Source organism: Poromitra crassiceps (assembly GCF_964638095.1).
Source record: "Poromitra crassiceps genome assembly, chromosome: 16".
NCBI lineage: Eukaryota > Metazoa > Chordata > Actinopteri > Beryciformes > Melamphaidae > Poromitra > Poromitra crassiceps.
This window is the reverse complement of record NC_139645.1, coordinates 13,070,836-13,092,371: the sequence shown is the minus strand read 5'-3', so window position 1 is coordinate 13,092,371 and position 21,536 is coordinate 13,070,836. Positions and strand designations below refer to the sequence as shown.

The following is a 21,536-nucleotide window of genomic DNA, read 5'->3' as shown; positions in this document are numbered from 1 at the left end:
GTTCAGCTGTTCTCTGTCTTCAGCTGAACAGTTACCAAACCAAACTGTGATAGAGAATGTGAGCACACTCTCTATCATAGCTCGGTAGAAGTGACACATCCCTATCTTTGAGACTTTGAATTTCCTGAGTTGCCTCAGGAAGAACAAACGTTGGTTGGCTTTCTTTACGATAAGGCTCACATTGACGTTCCATTTAAGAGAAGAGGAAATCGTGGTCCCCAGGAATTTGAAACTTTCCACCTTCTCAACAGCCTGATCATTTATGATTAAAGGCTGGAGTTCAGCTTTATTTTTGCAGAAATCCACAATCATCTTGGGAAAAGGTGCCCCCTCGCTCAATTCCTGGATGTATATGGAATCATTATGTTGTTTGATCCCATAGACAGGAGTGCACTCAACAATTCAGCCAAGATAGCCTTGATATTGCTGTTTTGACTTCAGACCACAGCAAATACATCAAAAGCTCTGTCTGACGGCATTTGTTTCTGACTCCAGGAAAGTGGGAAAAACTGTCAAATTACCCCAAACTACTGGATCATTGAAGTAAATTGATCTCTTTAACCAAATCACACACATTTAGGCTATTCTGTGATATCTCCTGGTAATAACCAATGTAATGTTTTTTTTTCACTGAGCCTTCCCTGAAACTCCTTGGAGCCCCCCTGGGGAGGCCGCCTCCCACTTTGTTGGCACCTGTGACAGTAAAAATGACAAGAACAACAAACTGCAGCATTCTGTCCAGAATAAAGGTGCCGTCATCATAGATTTGGGAATGTTCTTCATCTGCTGGCTGGCAGCAGACACCTTCTTGGTGTGTGTTCCTCTGTGCAGCTGATGACGAGGTCAACATTCAAGGCCTGTCAAAGGTGACACATTGAGGGAAGAATAACACAACACTGTTTTATTGAGGTACCACACAGAGGTGTTGAGCATGACCCCCAAAGTCATTGGAAATCAGTTTGATGCCAATCAATTATAGCACATTACTTCATCACACACAATTTGGATTTATTTTTTGTTCAGGGTATTTCAAAATGAAGGGGGACATTAGTATAGGTTGTGTTTAGTTTTACATCTCATCTTTGTGATAGGAATTGTCTCTGCTTATAACTGTATGTGTGGCTGCTGTTGTCCTGCAACTTGTCTTTGCTATTATGTCTTGTCTGTGGTAACTGTTGTCCTAATGCTTATGTTTGTCTTTGTCAACACTTGTTTTTGCTCATGAGTTCAAATAAAAGATCTAAGACTTTCTATGCACACAAAAGGCTTATTTTGCTCAAATTTTGCTCACATATTAGTTGAATTGCATGTTAATGAGTACTTGGGCTATCCCTGGGATCTGTTATTGCCTCTATATCCATGAAGAAAGTCAGTCAATCAAGAATCAACCAATCAAAAGGCTTATTTCCATTGTGGACTTTTTCTTACGCTGATATTAACCTAACCAATCATCACTCCTCATGCCTAAACCTAACCAGTCATCAAAGCATGCTCGTTTTAGTTGAATCCCAACATGAAGTATGATTGAATGTGGCAGCTCTTAATTTTCTGACCACTAGAGGGTAGGGCTGGTCAATATATCAATTTTATATTGATATTGTGATATGAGACTAGATCCAGTATCATCTTAGATTTTGGATATCGTTATATCGTGATATGGCATAAGTGTTTTTTCCTGGTTTTAAACAATGTGTGTGAACATACAAGTTATTTGTATTTTAATCGACCTATGGCAGCAGCCTGTACACCTACTCAGAGCCATGTGGAATCATGTGACATGTACAGTAAAGCCTGTAAGGCAGAGCCATGTTAAGTCATGTGACATGTACAGTACAGAGTGTAAGGCAGAGCCATGTTAAGTCATGTGACATGTACAGTACAGAGTGTAAGGCAGAGCCATGTTAAGTCATGTGACATGTACAGTACAGAGTGTAAGGCAGAACCATGTTAAGTCATGTGACATGTACAGTACAGAGTGTAAGGCAGAGCCATGTTAAGTCATGTGACATGTACAGTACAGAGTGTAAGGCAGAGCCATGTTAAGTCATGTGACATGTACAGTACAGAGTGTAAGGCAGAACCATGTTAAGTCATGTGACATGTAGCTACAGTACAGAGTATAAGGCAGAGCCATGTGGAGTCATGTGACATGTACAGTACAGAGTGTAAGGCAGAGCCATGTGGAGTCATGTGACATGTACAGTACAGAGTGTAAGGCAGAGCCATGTGGAGTCATGTGACATGTACAGTACAGAGTGTAATGCAGAGCCATGTTAAGTCATGTGACATGTACAGTACAGAGTGTAATGCAGAGCCATGTTAAGTCATGTGACATGTACAGTACAGAGTGTAAGGCAGAGCCACGTAGAGTCATGTGACATGATGATGTACAGTACAGTGTGTAAGGCAGAGCCATGTTAAGTCATGTGACATGTACAGTACAGAGTGTAAGGCAGAGCCATGTTAAGTCATGTGACATGTACAGTACAGTGTGTAAGGCAGAGCCATGTTAAGTCATGTGACATGTACAGTACCGTGTGTAAGGCAGAGCCACGTAGAGTCATGTGACATGATGATGTACAGTACAGAGTGTAAGGCAGAGCCATGTTAAGTCATGTGACATGTACAGTACAGTGTGTAAGGCAGAGCCATGTTAAGTCATGTGACATGTACAGTACAGTGTGTAAGGCAGAGCCACGTGGAGTCATGTGACATGTAGGCCTACAGTACAGTGTGTAAGGAAGCAGGAAGCTTAGTTATGTAGTTATGTAGCTCCAGGCCTCCTGCAGTCTTTCTAGGAATTATTTGGCCTCAGCTATTCCTGGAAATAAGCTCTTCAGCACAGTGAAGGCCGAGGCACGTTGTGTGTGTGTGTGTGTGTGTGTGTGTGTGTGTGTGTGTGTGTGTGTGTGTGTGTGTGTGTGTGTGTGTGTGTGTGTGTGCGTGCGTGCGTGTGCGCGTGCGTGCGTGTGCGTGTGTAAATTACATGCAGGGGGGGAGGCAGTAGTACTGAGCAGGCTGGAACAGATGACAGTAACTGTACAGGCTGGAAAGTGAGCTTTGATAGGCAGAAATCTTAAACAGCAAGTAATCATTGTAAATGACTGCTAAATTATTTTCATATTGCCTTAATATGCAGTAGTTTTAATTTGTTTACTGTAACATGGATTATCATGGCAGATGATGTAGCGCTACAGCGCCGCCTTGTGGCTTCTCCTGCAATTAGTTTGAGAGACTTCTCCTGGTGCATTGTGGGATATTTCCTCATTCTCTCACAGACTCGCAGCAGAACACAGCAGCCAGGGCGCCAGGACTATATTTTGCATCATAGAAGGTAGGCTACGGTAAAAGAGTTGAAACTAAACTGGTTGTGCATTTCGTTCGTTTGTAACTTTATTTGTTTACTTACCATTTTGTTGCTTCTGCATTGTCCGTGTTTGTTTTCTCAAAGAAGAGCTCCAAGCCAAGAAGCACAGCAGCTAAAGCGCATGCTAGCCAGGAGGGCTGATGTCCGACACTCGAGGTATGTAAATATTGAATTCATGCATTACTAGTGGAATTGGGTCATATATGAGTAACACTGCACTGTATGTTGAATTGGCTCGCTTAAAAGCATTGGATTTCATCAAACTGTGAACATACATGTTTTAGACTGGCTGCTTGCTTGGTCACAGCAATGCATTACAAAGGACTACAAAACCCCGCCTTCACCTCATTCAAACAAAGCCTCACAACCCCCACCTGAACCATCTGTACTACAATGGGCGGGGCGTCGGTGAGTTCAAAGGTGTGAGGTCACCGGCGCTATATAAACAGCTGTTTACAGTTGTTTTCTGTCTCTTTAGACCTCCGCCCAGCTGTGATCACCAAAGAGACGGTTTCTACAGACATTCCAGGACAATAGACCAGGAGGACTAGGCCTCTGATCAAGATTTATTTGTGATCCGATCCAGTCTACAAACTGCGCACAAGCAAGGACAACTTTGGAAACGCAAAGACTCCAAGTAAGGCTGAATCATCTGGCAGAACTAAATTAGCCTTATTGTTAGATGTATAGTGTGCATACTGATCATATGGAATTATCTTCTATAATCTGAGGACGATAGTGATGATGATCTCCTTTGTTTATTGAGTAGCCTAGGATACAAGTTCATAAGGCATCTCTCTCTTGATCTCCGTTATTAGACACAATCCCAAATTCTCTCATGTCCAACTTAGTGACTCAGCTCAATCATTCGAGAAAACCAAGGCCGGTCACTGTCGGAGCCTTGATTTATGACCCTTTGTTCTCTCTCTCTCACACACACAAACACACACGCACGCACACACACACACACACACACACACACACGCACACACGCACACACACCACTTGAGTTGTTTTGATTCATTCTGCTTGATATCCTTAAATTAATACAATACATCTCATTCATATTCTGCTTATTGTCTTTCATTGATCAGAATCACTTTCATTGCCACAATATGCAAGATTACATACATTACATTTGTCTGTATTCATTGAAATGATCCTCTGCTATTTGAGAACTCACAAATCTTCAACCTTTAGATTGCTAATATTTGTATACCTTCAAAACTATGTATGCTTATCTCAATAGATTTTAAGCTACATAGTAACCATTCGATTCTGAACAATTCCCTAAAGAGTTTGAGACCCCAATTTGTAATTAAATTGTATACTTAATTTAACACTGCTGTATATCTACAGAGCTCCTTGGTGGGGGGACAGACATCTGGTGTAGGAGGGGAGGAGCATTGTCCAAATGAATTCTCCAGAAGAGGTGAGAACAATATCACTGTTGTATCACTGATGTTGCAACACACACACACACACACACACACACACACACACACACACACACACACACACACACACTGTGTCCCCCTGTCCTAATTCTTTCTTTATGTCTTCCTTTATGGAAACAGAGAGACACGAAGAGACCCAAACGCATTCACACTGGAGAGAAGCCCTACCACTGTGACCAATGTGGGAGCAGTTTCAGTCTGTTAGGTAACCTAAAAACCCATCAACGCATTCACACCGGAGAGAAGCCCTACCACTGTGACCAATGTGGGAGCAGTTTCAGTCAGTTAGGTACCCTAAAAACACATCAACGCATTCACACTGGAGAGAAGCCCTACCACTGTGACCAATGTGGGAGCAGTTTCACTCAGTTAGGTAACCTAAAGACACACAAACACATTCACACTGGAGACAAGCCCTACCACTGTGATCAATGTGGGAGCAGTTTCACTCAGTTAGGTCACCTAGAAACACACAAACGCATTCACACTGAAGATAAGCCCTACCACTGTGACCAATGTGGGAGCAGTTTCAGTCGGTTAGGTAACCTAAGAACACATCAACGCCTTCACACTGGAGAGAAGCCCTACCACTGTGACCAATGTGGGAGCAGTTTCAGTCGGTTAGGTGATCTAAAAACACATCAACGCATTCACACTGGAGAGAAGCCCTACCACTGTGACCAATGTGGGAGCAGTTTCAGTCAGTTAGGTACCCTAAAAACACATCAACGCATTCACACTGGAGAGAAGCCCTACCACTGTGATCAATGTGGGAGCAGTTTCACTCAGTTAGGTCACCTAGAAACACACAAACGCATTCACACTGAAGATAAGCCCTACCACTGTGACCAATGTGGGAGCAGTTTCAGTCGGTTAGGTAACCTAAGAACACATCAACGCCTTCACACTGGAGAGAAGCCCTACCACTGTGACCAATGTGGGAGCAGTTTCAGTCGGTTAGGTGATCTAAAAACACATCAACGCATTCACACTGGAGAGAAGCCCTATCACTGTGACCAATGTGGGAGCAGTTTCAGTCGGTTAGGTCACCTAGAAACACACAAACGCATTCACACTGGAGAGAAGCCCTACCACTGTGACCAATGTGGGAGCAGTTTCAGTCGGTTAGGTCACCTAGAAACACACAAACGCATTCACACTGGAGAGAAGCCCTACCACTGTGACCAATGTGGGAGCAGTTTCAGTCAGTTAGGTACCCTAAAAACACATCAACGCATTCACACTGGAGAGAAGCCCTACCACTGTGACCAATGTGGGAGCAGTTTCAGTCGGTTAGGTCACCTAGAAACACACAAACGCATTCACAATGGAACGGGCTACTGGTGTGACTGCTGTAAGAAAATGTTCACTCAGTCATCTAATCTGAAGAAACACCGCTGCCGCTAACCTGCTGAAGATCGCCTCCACTGTCTGCAGGCGGAAACAAACTTCTCCAAATGTCATTAATTGAGTTCAGTGACAGAGTCTGACTGCATAATTATGTTTGTTTCTCAGCCATACATCTTGCCATTGCTAGAATGTAAACGTCAATGTAAAAATGTCATTACAAAGTAAATGGATAATTTTTTCTGACCCACCATACAGAACGTTATATTTTGTATTGACATATATTGAGATATATTGTCCCTAAAGTTTACTAACGTGAATTAAACAAGAGCAGTGACATCAACAAAGGCGAGTGCATATTAAAGGCACAGTGAATGTAAACTCCATCTCTTCAGTGTATTCCTTATAGCCTGGCATTTACTAAAGGTACTTAAAGTCACGACAAGCATTACCCATGACATGAATAATCTGTGGCAGCACATTTGAATATTAATGTCTTCATCTAGCGTTTAATTGATGATCAAGTTTAACAATTACACTTTATTGTGATTTGGTTGTAGAGTTTGCAGGGTCAAAGTGAGGCTATCCTTTTGGGTGGAGTAAATGTTTTGTACCACCACGTGGCAGTTACCTGCAATGGGACTGCTGCAGGTGTAGCAGTAGCACAAGTTTGGTTAGCTACCTGTGTGAGCTTTATTGCCTTATTAGCCTTACTGTTAGATGTGTAACACATATCCTACGGATCATATATTATGGAATATATCTTCTACAATCATTGAGGATGATCGTGATGATCTGCGTTGTTTATTGAGTATTGATTATGACTACGGACTCCCAATGATTAGCCTATAGCCTACAGTACATTGCAGAATGACAGTAACCTTGTTAATGACTCCGGGAAAGTGGGAAAAACTGTCAAATTACCCCAAACTACTGGATCATTGAAGCAAATTGATCTCTTTAACCAAATCACACACATTTAGGCGATTCTATGATATCTCCTGGTAATAACCAATGTAATGTTTTTGTTCACTGAGCCTTCCCTGAAACTGCTTGGGGAGGCCCGCCTCCCACTTTGAAAACCTCTGCTGTAGGCTAATTCTCTCATTCAAAGCATGTTGGCACCTGTGACAGTAAAAATGACAAGAACAAACAAACTGCAGCATTCTGTCCAGAATAAAGGTGCCGTCATCATAGATTTGGGAATGTTCTTCATCTGCTGGCTGGCAGCAGATACCTTCTTGGTGTGTGTTCCTCTGTGCAGCTGATGACCAGGTCAACATTCAAGGCCTGTCAAAGGTGACATTGAGGGAAGAGTAACACAACACTGTTTTATTGAGGTACCACACAAAGGTGTTGAGCATGACCCCCAGAGTCATTGGAAATCCGTTTGATGCCAATCAATTATAGCACATTACTTCATCACACACAATTTGGATTTATTTTTTGTTCGGGGTATTTAAAAATGAAGGGTGACATATTAGTATAGGTTGTGTTTAGTTTTACATCTCATTTTTGTGTTAGGAATTGTCTCTGCTTATAACTATGTGTGACTGCTGTTGTCCTGCAACTTGTCTTTGCTAGTATTATGTCTTGTCTGTGGTAACTGTTGTCCTAATGCTTATGTTTGTCTTTGTCAACACTCTTGTTTTTGCTCATGAGTTAAAATAAAAGATCTAAGACTTTCTATGCACACAAAAGGCTTATTTTGCTCAAATTTTGCTCACATATTACCGTAAATTCCGGACTATAAGCCGCGGCTTTTTTCCCGTTTTTTGGCCCCTGCGGCTTATATAACGGTGCGTCTTATCTATGGATTTTTTCAGAAAAAAAAAAAAAAAAAAAAAAAATCTCTCTTTTTTAGCACTCTTTCTAACTATAAATCCACTTCTGTTTTAATTTCCTCTCTTGCCCTCTTTTCACCACACCGCGGACACTGTGTGCACTGTAAAAATAAACAACGGTGGTGTTGTGTTATGTTGTTTTGTTGAAATGTTATGGTAATACGGTAAATGGGAGCTTCCTCAAACAGCCATCTCTTTCCCGACAACCCCCTCTGTGCGTGACCACTTACATATGGTAATTACGGTAAGCAAACGGCCACAAGCCCATCAACTCCCTCCCCCGACTACCAGGAGAAAATTACAAACTTCGGCGAATTCACACAAAGGAAGATCAAGGAATATTCCATCGAACCGGAGCAGATCATAAATATGGATGAAGTGCCTTTGACGTTCGACCTGCCACTCACTCGGACTGTTAACAAGAAGCGCCCTGGAGGATTCTTTCACCAAAAAAAAGCTTTGCTCGTTCTCGACAGCATGAGAACGAGCAGTAGATGATCATGAGGTGGTTTTTCAGACGTGTCGATATAGCAGTTTATCGCAAAAGTGTAATGGAAACACATTTTTCGCATTTGCACGTCATGTGACCCATATTATCCCTTGGAAAAGGAGCGGAAAATAAGTTTGGTAAGTAAGGTTCGATAGCCGTGTCAAAACCTCCGCAGCAAGTGGAAAACTTTGAAGCAACGCTACCTAGCAGAAAGACGAGTGTTGTGCAAAAGCGTAGCCGGGCAAATTAGATAATGTTTAATGGCAGAAATCGGTCCATGGTGACAGCAGGCTGCCTGTGTGCGCGCATTTGGCACAGCGGCGAGATGAGAGGATGAAAAGCACACACTGGTGCGGTGGTGCTGTCTGAAGTGAATACAGTGACTGTGAGTAGGCTAATACATTGCACACGTTTCAGGTGCAATTATAGAACCAAATCAGCCTTTTCCCCCCTCCATCTCTAAATCGGACCAGTTGTAGGCTATTAGGCTACCTTTTTTCCTCTGCCTGTTGCGCTGACTGCATTCACGCAGCCAGCAACATTTTGCGACTCATTTTCTTTTGAATTGATAATCAGGCTCGTTTATATGCATTGTAACTTCATGTTGGGATTTCCATTGACCATTGGTTGGATTTGAGCATGCAGGGGACGGGATATGGGGCAGATCCCCGTGCGTAATCACTGTGGCAGCTGCTGCAACGGGGAATCACTCAAACGCAACTTCAATGGAAACGCCTACAAGTCGCAATTGTACATTGTCGAAGTTGTAGAAATATCGCAATTCTTTTGCGAAAAACTGTAATGGAAACACAGCTATAGATGAAGAGGAGTTCGTTGGTTTTGAGTGACAATGAAGGAGAGAGGAGAGTGGTTGACGAAGCCACCCTGAACCTGTTCGTTTCCGACACTGAAGATGAGGACTTTGGTGGTTTCAGTAAGCAGGAAGAAGAGGAAGACGAGCATTAGTGACTTGACTTCTCTGGTTACAGGTTTGCTGCACATATAGCCTATTGTTGTGTGATTTTGTCTGGGGATTAGTGACCTGACTTTTGTTTTGTTTTGTTGAAATGTTAATAAATGGGAGCTTCCCCAAACAGCCATCGCTTTCCCGACATTCCTCTCTGTGCACGAACCCTTTCATATGGTAATTAAACATCAAAACACCCGCGGCTTATAGACCGGTGCGGCTTATAGAAGAAAAAAATAGTCAATTTTGGTCCCGCGGCTTATACACCGGTGCGTCTTATAGTCCGGAATTTACGGTAGTTTAAATGTGTGTTAATGAGCACTTGGGCTATCCCTTGGATCTGTTATTGCCTCTATATCCATGAATAAAGTCAGTCAATGAAGAATCAATCAACCAATCAAAAGGCTTATTTCCATTGTGGACTTTTTCTTACCCTGATATTAACCTAACCAATCATCACTCCTCATGCCTAAACCTAACCAGTCATCAAAGCATGCTCGTTTGAGTTGAATCCCAAGGTGAAGTAAACATCAAAAGATGCTCCGCTACAAACAGAAACCGCAGGACCACCGCGAGGACAACACACCGCAGCCCCCGTGGACCCCGCCCGCAGCAAAGCACCCCCGACGTTCACTTCACATCAAAGATGCCTTGCCACAAGCAGAAACCGCAGGAGCCACGACATGCCGCCCCCACGGCGGTATTCCTTGGTGAGAGTGTGGCCAGAGCACTCACACCATTGGAAACCCTTCTACATCCTCAGCAGGTATCTCAGGGTCACCAGCGTTTCGCCCCCCCCAGCCTGTACGCCTCGCCTGAGTGGGGCTGCGAAGATTAATCTTCGCCTGTAGAAGGGCTCCAACTGCGAGCTCTAGTCAGCCACACCCATCTTGCACCTCCTCTTCTTGTGCTCTGAGCAGGTTGAGCAAAGAGGTCCTGTGGTTTGACTCCTGGCCCCGGTCCTCCGCCGACTAACAAGCAGTACTAATAAACTCAGACATAAATGAAGACATGAAGTATGATTGAATGTGGCAGCTCTTAATATATCAATTTTATATTGATATTGTGATATGAGACTAGATCCAGTATCATCTTAGATTTTGGATATCGTTATATCGTGATATGGCATAAGTGTTTTTTCCTGGTTTTAAACAATGTGTGTGAACATAGAAGTTATTTGTATTTTAATCGACCTATGGCAGCAGCCTGTACACCATACTCAGAGTCATGTGACATGTAGCTACAGTACAGAGTGTAAGGCAGAGCCATGTGGAGTCATGTGACATGTGCAGTACAGAGTGTAAGGCAGAGCCATGTTAAGTCATGTGACATGTACAGTACAGAGTGTAAGGCAGAGCCATGTTAAGTCATGTGACATGTACAGTACAGAGTGTAAGGCAGAGCCATGTTAAGTCATGTGACATGTACAGTACAGAGTGTAAGGCAGAGCCATGTTAAGTCATGTGACATGTACGTACAGAGTGTAAGGCAGAGCCATGTTAAGTCATGTGACATGTACAGTACAGAGTGTAAGGCAGAGCCATGTTAAGTCATGTGACATGTACAGTACAGAGTATAGACCAAATCAGCGGGGATGTTTACATTTACTTCCGGGTACCCCTGAGGTCCACACATTATAATGGCGGTGGACGGCACAAACTGACGTGTTGAAGACAAAAACAGACAAAGAAGACAAAAATGGTTCGTCCGTGTTGTGTTGTTGTTTAATATCATTCATAACAACACTTTCACTAACGTTAGTGGAGAACAGACTAGCTAATTTACCTGTTGGACCAGACCAGAGTAGACTTGAAGCTAAATTAAATTAACGTGGCGTCAGTAGCTCTGTTTGTAACGTTAACGAGTCTGCAAAAAAACAGCGAGTTTGACAGACAAACAAACGTTATTAGCTAGCTAACACTACATAAAACAAACACAGAAGAAAGGCTAGATACGTCGGACAAGCATGTTTACCAACCGTTTAACCATTTAAATTGAAAGTAGTCGGCCGAAAACAACGAGAGGGTTTGACAGCATTTATTTGACAACATGCACATTTAAACCTGCCGCCTTCCCCAAGTGGTACCCGGAAGTAAATTTGTTTACATGATGACGTCACGGTGATTAGCCATGTTAAGTCATGTGACATGTACAGTACAGACTCAGAGTGTAAGGCAGAGCCATGTTGTCATGTGACATGTACAGTAGGCTACAGTGTGTAAGGAAGCAGGAAGCTTAGTTATGTAGTTATGTAGCTCCAGGCCTCCTGCAGTCTTTCTAGGAATTATTTGGATTGGCCTCAGCTATTCCTGGAAATAAGGTTCAGCACAGTGAAGGCCGAGGTGTGTGTGTGTGTGTGTGTGTGTGTGTGTGTGTGTGTGTGTGTGTGTGTGTGTGTGTGTGTGTGTGTGTGTGTGTGTGTGTGTGTGTGCGTGCGTGCGTGCGTGCGTGTGTGTGTAAATGACATGCAGGGCGGGACACAGTAGTACTGAGCAGGCTGGAACAGATGACAGTAACTGTACAGGCTGGAAAGTGAGCTTTGATAGGCAGAAATCTTAAACAGCAAGTAATCATTGTAAATGACTGCTAAATTAGTTTCATATTGCCTTAATATGCAGTAGTTTTCATTTGTTTACTGTTACATGGATTATAATGGCAGATGATGTAGCGCTACAGCGCCGCCTTGTGGCTTCTCCCGCAATTAGTTTGAGAGACTTCTCCTGGTGCATTGTGGGATATTTCCTCATTCTCTCACAGACTCGCAGCAGAAGAACACAGGCACGGTTGCAGCCAGGGCGCCAGGACTATATTTTGCATCATAGAAGGTAGGTTACGGTAACAGAGTTTAAACTAAACTGGTTGTGCATTTTGTTCATATGTTTGTAACTTGTTAACCATTTTATTTAGTCACTTACCTTGTTGCTTCTGCATTGTCCGTGTTTGTTATCTCAAAGAGCTCCAAGCTAAGAAGCACAGCAGCTAAAGCGCATGCTAGCCAGGAGGGCTGATGTCCGACACTCGAGGTATATAAATATTGAATTCATGCATTACTAGTGGAATTGGGTCATATATGAGTAACACTGCACTGCATGTTGAATTGGCTCGCTTAAAAGCAGTGGATTTCATCAAACTGTGAACATACATGTTTTCGACTGGCTGCTTGCTTGGTCACAGCAATGCATTACAAAGGACTACAAAACCCCGCCTTCACCTCATTCAAACAAAGCCTCACAACCCCCACCTGAACCATCTGTACTACAATGGGCGGGGCGTCGGTGAGTTCAAAGGTGTGAGGTCACCAGCGCTATATAAACAGTTGTTTACAGTTGTTCTCTGCCTCTTTCAGACCACCACCCAGCTGTGATCACCAAACAGACGTTTTCTACAGACATTCCAGGACAGTAGACCAGGAGGACGAGGCCTCTGATCAAGATTTATTTGTGATCCGATCCAGTCTACAAACTGTGCACAAGCAAGGACAACTTTGGAAACGCAAAGACTCCAAGTAAGGCTGAATCATCTGGCAGAATTAAATTAGCATTTTTGTTAGATGTATAGTGCTACCCCAGGCTAGTATAGTCTGCATACTGATCATATGGAATTATCTTCTATAATCATAGAGGACGATAGTGATGATGATCTCCTTTGTTTATTGAGTAGCCTAATGATACAAGTTTATAAGGCATCTCTCTCTTGATCTCCGTTATTAGACGCGATCCCAAATTCTCTCATGTCCAACTTAGTGACGCGGCTCAATAATTTGAGAAAACCAAGGCCGTCGCTGTCGGAGCCTTTTGGTTTATGACCCTTTGTTCTCACACACACACACACACACACACACGTCACACGTCACACACACCACTTGAGTTGTTTTGATTCATTCTGTTTGATATCCTTAAATTAATACAATAAATCTAATTCATATTCTGCTTTTTGTCTTTCATTGATCAGAATCACTTTTATTGCCACAATATACAAGAGTACATCCATTACATTTGTCTGTATTCATTTAAATTATCCTCTGCTATTTAAGAACTCACAAACCTTCAACCTTTAGATTGCTAATATTTGTATACCTTCAAAACTATGTATGCTTATCTCAATAGATTTTAAGCTACATACCATTCGATTTCGAACAATTCCCCAAAGAGTTTGAGATCCCAATTTGTAATTAAATTGTATTACTTAATTTAACCCTGCTGTATATCTACAGAGCTCCTTGGTGGGGGGACAGACATCTGGTGTAGGAGGGGAGGAGCATTGTCCAAATGAATTCTCCAGAAGAGGTGAGAACAATATCACTGTTGTATCACTGATGTTGCAACACACACACACACACACACACACACACACACACACACACACACACACACACACACACTGTGTCCCCCTGTCCTAATTCTTTCTTTATGTCTCCCTTTATGGAAACAGAGAGACACCAAGAGACCCAAACACATTCACACTGGAGAGAAGCCCTACCACTGTGACCAATGTGGGAGCAGTTTCATTCACTCACGTGACCTAAAAAGACATCAACGCATTCACACTGGAGAGAAGCCCTACCACTGTGACCAATGTGGGAGCAGTTTCAGTCTGTTAGGTAACCTAAAAACCCATCAACGCATTCACACTGGAGAGAAGCCCTACAACTGTGACCAATGTGGGAGCAGTTTCAGTCTGTTAGGTAACCTAAAAACCCATCAACGCATTCACACCGGAGAGAAGCCCTACCACTGTGACCAATGTGGGAGCAGTTTCACTCACTTATGTAGCCTAAAAACACACAAACGCATTCACACTGAAGATAAGCCCTACCACTGTGACCAATGTGGGAGCAGTTTCAGTGTGTTAGGTAGCCTAAAAAGACATCAACGCATTCACACTGGAGAGAAGCCCTACCACTGTGACCAATGTGGGAGCAGTTTCAGAATGTTAGGTCACCTAAGAACACATCAACGCATTCACACTGGAGAGAAGCCCTACCACTGTGACCAATGTGGGAGCAGTTTCAGAGATTTCGGTACCCTAAAAAGACATCAACGCATTCACACTGGAGAGAAGCCCTACCACTGTGACCAATGTGGGAGCAGTTTCAGTCAGCTAAGTTCCCTAACAAAACACAAACGCATTCACACTGGAACGGGCTACTGGTGTGACCGCTGTAAGAAAATGTTCACCCATTCATCTAATCTGAAGAGACACCGCTGCATCTAACTTACTGAAGAGCACCTCCACTGTCTGCAGGCGGAACAAACTTCTCTCTGTCCAACCAAACGTCATTGAGTTCAGTGACAGAGTGACTGCATAATTATGTTTGTTTCTCAGCCATACATCTTGCCATTGCTAGAATGTAAACGTCAATGTAAAAATGTCATTACAAAGTAAATGGATTTTTTTTTCTCGAGTGCATATTAAAGGCACAGTGAATGTAAACTCCATCTCTTCAGTGTATTCCTTATAGCCTGGCATTTACTAAAGGTACTTAAAGTCACGACAAGCATTACCCATGACATGAATAATCTGTGGCAGCACATTTGAATATTAATGTCTTCATCTAGCGTTTAATTGATGATCAAGTTTAACAATTACACTTTATTGTGATTTGGTTGTAGAGTTTGCAGGGTCAAAGTGAGGCTATCCTTTTGGGTGGAGTAAATGTTTTGTACCACCACGTGGCAGTTACCTGCAATGGGACTGCTGCAGGTGTAGCAGTAGCACAAGTTTGGTTAGCTACCTGTGTGAGCTTTATTGCCTTATTAGCCTTACTGTTAGATGTGTAGCACATATCCTACTGATCATATATTATGGAATATATCTTCTACAATTATTGAGGATGATCGTGATGATCTGCGTTGTTTATTGAGTATTGATTACGACTACGGACTCCCAATGATTAGCCTATAGCCTACAGTACATTGCAGAATGACAGTAACCTTGTTAATGACTCCGGGAAAGTGGGAAAAACTGTCAAATTACCCCAAACTACTGGATCATTGAAGCAAATTGATCTCTTTAACCAAATCACACACATTTAGGCTATTCTATGATATCTCCTGGTAATAACCAATGTAATGTTTTTGTTCACTGGGCCTTCCCTGAAACTGCTTGGGGAGGCCGCCTCCCACTTTGAAAACCTCTGCTGTAGGCTAATTCTCTCATTCAAAGCATGTTGGCACCTGTGACAGTAAAAATGACAAGAACAAACAAACTGCAGCATTCTGTCCAGAATAAAGGTGCCGTCATCATAGATTTGGGAATGTTCTTCATCTGCTGGCTGGCAGCAGACACCTTCTTGGTGTGTGTTCCTCTGTGCAGCTGATGACGAGGTCAACATTCAAGGCCTGTCAAAGGTGACACATTGAGGGAAGAATAACACAACACTGTTTTATTGAGGTACCACACAAAGGTGTTGAGCATGACCCCCAAAGTCATTGGAAATCCGTTTGATGCCAATCAATTATAGCACATTACTTCATCACACACAATTTGGATTTATTTTTTGTTCGGGGTATTTCAAAATGAAGGGTGACATTAGTATAGGTTGTGTTTAGGTTTTACATCTCATTTTTGTGATAGGAATTGTCTCTGCTTATAACTGTATGTGTGGCTGCTGTTGTCCTCCAACTTGTCTTTGCTAGTATTATGTCTTGTCTGTGGTAACTGTTGTCCTAATGCTTATGTTTGTCTTTGTCAACACTTGTTTTTGCTCATGAGTTCAAATAAAAGATCTAAGACTTTCTATGCACACAAAAGGCTTATTTTGCTCACATATTTGTTTAAATGCGTGTTAATGAGCACTTGGGCTATCCCTTGGATCTGTTATTGGCTCTATATCCATGAATAAAGTCAGTCAATCAAGAATCAATCAACCAATCAAAAGGCTTATTTCCATTGTGGACTTTTTCTTACCCTGATATTAACCTAACCAATCATCACTCCTCATGCCTAAACCTAACCAGTCATCAAAGCATGCTCGTTTTAGTTGAATCCCAACATGAAGTATGATTGAATGTGGCAGCTCTTAATTTTCTGACCACTAGAGGGTAGGGCTGGTCAATATATCAATTTTATATTGATATTGTGATATGAGACTAGATCCAGTATCATCTTAGATTTTGGATATCGTTATATCGTGATATGGCATAAGTGTTTTTTCCTGGTTTTAAACAATGTGTGTGAACATACAAGTTATTTGTATTTTAATCGACCTATGGCAGCAGCCTGTACACCTACTCAGAGCCATGTGGAATCATGTGACATGTACAGTAAAGCCTGTAAGGCAGAGCCATGTTAAGTCATGTGACATGTACAGTACAGAGTGTAAGGCAGAGCCATGTTAAGTCATGTGACATGTACAGTACAGAGTGTAAGGCAGAGCCATGTTAAGTCATGTGACATGTACAGTACAGAGTGTAAGGCAGAGCCATGTTAAGTCATGTGACATGTACAGTACAGAGTGTAAGGCAGAACCAGAGCCGTATAATAGAAGAGTTCTGACATCTCCATTCACTCCAATGGACCAGTTTTTTTCCAGGAAGTAGAAAGTGGAACTCTTCAGTAAAAAAAGCAGCACTGTCGAGTTGCATCAAAATAGACAGTGTTGTACTTTGAAAGGGTTTTTCATCCCTTGAAATGAATCAAATTGTACATTATCTGCTTTATTTTAGCATGCAAAAGTAGCGCGAGACCCATTCCTGGCTGTTCATTGGCTAATGATTCTTGCATTTTGGTCCTCCGCTGACGCCACTCTCTTACTAGAGGACACTAGGCAGAACCATGTTAAGTCATGTGACATGTACAGTACAGAGTGTAAGGCAGAGCCATGTTAAGTCATGTGACATGTACAGTACAGAGTGTAAGGCAGAGCCATGTTAAGTCATGTGACATGTACAGTACAGAGTGTAAGGCAGAACCATGTTAAGTCATGTGACATGTAGCTACAGTACAGAGTGTAAGGCAGAGCCATGTGGAGTCATGTGACATGTACAGTACAGAGTGTAAGGCAGAGCCATGTGGAGTCATGTGACATGTAGCTACAGTACAGAGTGTAAGGCAGAGCCATGTGGAGTCATGTGACATGTACAGTACAGAGTGTAATGCAGAGCCATGTTAAGTCATGTGACATGTACAGTACAGAGTGTAATGCAGAGCCATGTTAAGTCATGTGACATGTACAGTACAGAGTGTAAGGCAGAGCCACGTAGAGTCATGTGACATGATGATGTACAGTACAGTGTGTAAGGCAGAGCCATGTTAAGTCATGTGACATGTACAGTACAGAGTGTAAGGCAGAGCCATGTTAAGTCATGTGACATGTACAGTACAGTGTGTAAGGCAGAGCCATGTTAAGTCATGTGACATGTACAGTACAGTGTGTAAGGCAGAGCCACGTAGAGTCATGTGACATGATGATGTACAGTACAGAGTGTAAGGCAGAGCCATGTTAAGTCATGTGACATGTACATCAACGCATTCACACTGGAGAGAAGCCCTACCACTGTGACCAATGTGGGAGCAGTTTCAGTCGGTTAGGTCACCTAGAAACACACAAACGCATTCACACTGGAGAGAAGCCCTACCACTGTGACCAATGTGGGAGCAGTTTCAGTCAGTTAGGTACCCTAAAAACACATCAACGCATTCACACTGGAGAGAAGCCCTGCCACTGTGACCAATGTGGGAGCAGTTTCAGTCGGTTAGGTCACCTAGAAACACACAAACAAAAAATAAATTAAAAAAAAAAAAAAAAAAAAAAAAATGGGCCAGGTGACGCGTTTCGCGTCGATACGCGTCACCTGGCCCTTTTTTTTTTTTTTTTTTTTTTTTTTTTTTTTCTCTGGCTGTGAACAAGCAATTTCAAAAATTTCAACGGATTCGAAATTTAAGATTTTTTAAGAATTAATATATATTCATATTCCCCACGGTAAAGCCGGCCTTTAATGAGGGGGGAATACTGTAGGCCAGGGGTTTTCAAAGTCTGAGACTGTGGGCCTCCCCCAGACAAAACTTGGGAAAAGGTGCCCCCTCGCTCAATTCCTGGATGTCCATGGAATCATTATGTTGTTTGATCCCATAGACAGGAGTGCACTCAACAATTCAGACAAGATAGTCTGATATTGCTGTTTTGACATACTTCAGACCACAGCAAATACATCAAAAGCTCTGTCTGAAGGCATTTGTTTCTGACTCCAGGAAAGTGGGAAAAACTGTCAAATTACCCCAAACTACTGGATCATTGAAGCAAATTGATCTCTTTAACCAAATCACACACATTTAGGCTATTCTGTGATATCTCCTGGTAATAACCAATGTAATGTTTTTTTTCACTGAGCCTTCCCTGAAACTGCTTGGGGAGGCCCGCCTCCCACTTTGAAAACCTCTGCTGTAGGCTAATTCTCTCATTCAAAGCATGTTGGCACCTGTGACAGTAAAAATGACAAGAACAACAAACTGCAGCATTCTGTCCAGAATAAAGGTGCCATCATCATAGATTTGGGAATGTTCTTCATCTGCTGGCTGGCAGCAGACACCTTCTTGGTGTGTGTTCCTCTGTGCAGCTGATGACGAGGTCAACATTCAAGGCCTGTCAAAGGTGACACATTGAGGGAAGAATAACACAACACTGTTTTATTGAGGTACCACACAGAGGTGTTGAGCATGACCCCCAAAGTCATTGGAAATCAGTTTGATGCCAATCAATTATAGCACATTACTTCATCACACACAATTTGGATTTATTTTTTGTTCGGGGTATTTCAAAATGAAGGGTGACATTAGTATAGGTTGTGTTTAGGTTTTACATCTCATTTTTGTGATAGGAATTGTCTCTGCTTATAACTGTATGTGTGGCTGCTGTTGTCCTCCAACTTGTCTTTGCTAGTATTATGTCTTGTCTGTGGTAACTGTTGTCCTAATGCTTATGTTTGTCTTTGTCAACACTTGTTTTTGCTCATGAGTTCAAATAAAAGATCTAAGACTTTCTATGCACACAAAAGGCTTATTTTGCTCACATATTTGTTTAAATGCGTGTTAATGAGCACTTGGGCTATCCCTTGGATCTGTTATTGCCTCTATATCCATGAATAAAGTCAGTCAATCAAGAATCAATCAACCAATCAAAAGGCTTATTTCCATTGTGGACTTTTTCTTACCCTGATATTAACCTAACCAATCATCACTCCTCATGCCTAAACATAACCAGTCATCAAAGCATGCTCGTTTTAGTTGAATCCCAACATGAAGTATGATTGAATGTGGCAGCTCTTAATTTTCTGACCACTAGAGGGTAGGGCTGGTCAATATATCAATTGATATTGTGATATGAGACTAGATCCAGTATCATCTTAGATTTTGGATATCGTTATATCGTGATATGGCATATTGTGTTTTTTCCTGGTTTTAAACAATGTGTGTGAACATACAAGTTATTTGTATTTTAATCGACCTATGGCAGCAGCCTGTACACCTACTCAGAGCCATGTGGAATCATGTGACATGTAGCTACAGTACAGAGTGTAAGGCAGAGCCATGTTAAGTCATGTGACATGTACAGTACAGAGTGTAAGGCAGAGCCACGTGGAGTCATGTGACATGTACAGTACAGTGTGTAAGGAAGCAGGAAGCTTAGTTATGTAGCTCCAGGCCTCCTGCAGTCTTTCTAGGAATTATTTGGATTGGCCTCAGCTATTCCTGGAAATAAGCTCTTCAGCACAGTGAAGGCCGAGGCACGTTTGTGTGTGTGTGTGTGTGTGTGTGTGTGGCGGGCCGCCAGTTGAGTATCTCTGGTCTAGTCTGTCCGGCGCCATCTGAACATTTATTCAACTTTTCTTAACTACTGGAAATTACCCTGTTAGACCTTAGTGAAATATGCTTCACAGAGTGTTTACATTTCCCTCCTGTCTAGCGAACATTTAATCAATGCAAACAATTGTTTGCAAGCCGTTCCTAACTGATGAAGGAGGTGAGACACACACAGCAGCATTGTGTTGAATGACATGGTAGTTGGCACAATTGCAGTGGGTCTGTGGGGATTTATTTGTAATACTAATAATAATAATAATAATAGTAATAATAATAATAAAAAAATAAGGATCAACACAATTTATTTGTCCACATAATGACCATTATATGAAAGGAAAAGCAGCCCACAAATGACAGCCAATGAGAAAAGGAGAACATAATGATATTAAGACTGAATAATGATATCACAACAGTCTCATGCTAAACACTCTCCTGTTGGACTCTACATGTGTATCAATATTCTTTCTAGTCATTAGTTGATAGTGTTTCTTTGTTCCCTCTGTATTCAGAGCAGAGAGAGAGTATGATGATTCAACAGAGAGTGAGAAAAGGAGCAAATATTGATGGTTAAGACTGAATAATGACAACACTACAGTGTTATCCTAATATAATTTAAAATGCGATATTATCCTCTAAATCAGCTTCAAACAGCCCAAATTTTCCGGCCGGCGCCCTTCGGACGCCGGCATCAGTGGGGCCCATACTATGTCCTGTCATGGGGCCCAAAATCCCTGGCGGCGCCCCTGTGTGTGTGTGTGTGTGTAAATTACATGCAGGGGGGGACGCAGTAGTACTGAGCAGGCTGGAACAGATGACAGTAACTGTACAGGCTGGAAAGTGAGCTTTGATAGGCAGAAATCTTAAACAGCAAGTAATCATTGTAAATGACTGCTAAATTATATTCATATTGCCTTAATATGCAGTAGTTTTTATTTGTTTACTGTTACATGGATTATAATGGCAGATGATGTAGCGCTCCAGCGCCGCCTTGTGGCTTCTCCCGCGATTAGTTTGAGAGACTTCTCCTGGTGCATTGTGGGATATTTCCTCATTCTCTCACAGACTCGCAGCAGACAGGCACGGTTGCAGCCAGGGCGCCAGGACTATATTTTGCATCATAGAAGGTAGGCTACGGTAAAAGAGTTGAAACTAAACTGGTTGTGCATTTCGTTTGTAACTTGTGAACCATTTTATTTAGTCACTTACCTTGTTGCTTCTGCATTGTCCGTGTTTGTTATCTCAAATAGCTCCAAGCCAAGAAGCA

At 42.3% G+C, this 21,536-nt stretch overlaps 1 long non-coding RNA gene across 1 annotated transcript; it reads left to right on the top strand.

Annotated features, from left to right (window-relative positions):
- The first annotated feature begins 3,273 nt into the window (after nucleotides 1–3,273).
- On the top strand, nucleotides 3,274–3,991 carry LOC310791342. The gene is made up of 3 exons (XR_014553434.1): nucleotides 3,274–3,334; nucleotides 3,455–3,523; nucleotides 3,846–3,991. It is a non-coding gene; the product is annotated as an uncharacterized lncRNA (long non-coding RNA).
- The last annotated feature ends 17,545 nt before the right edge of the window (nucleotides 3,992–21,536 follow it).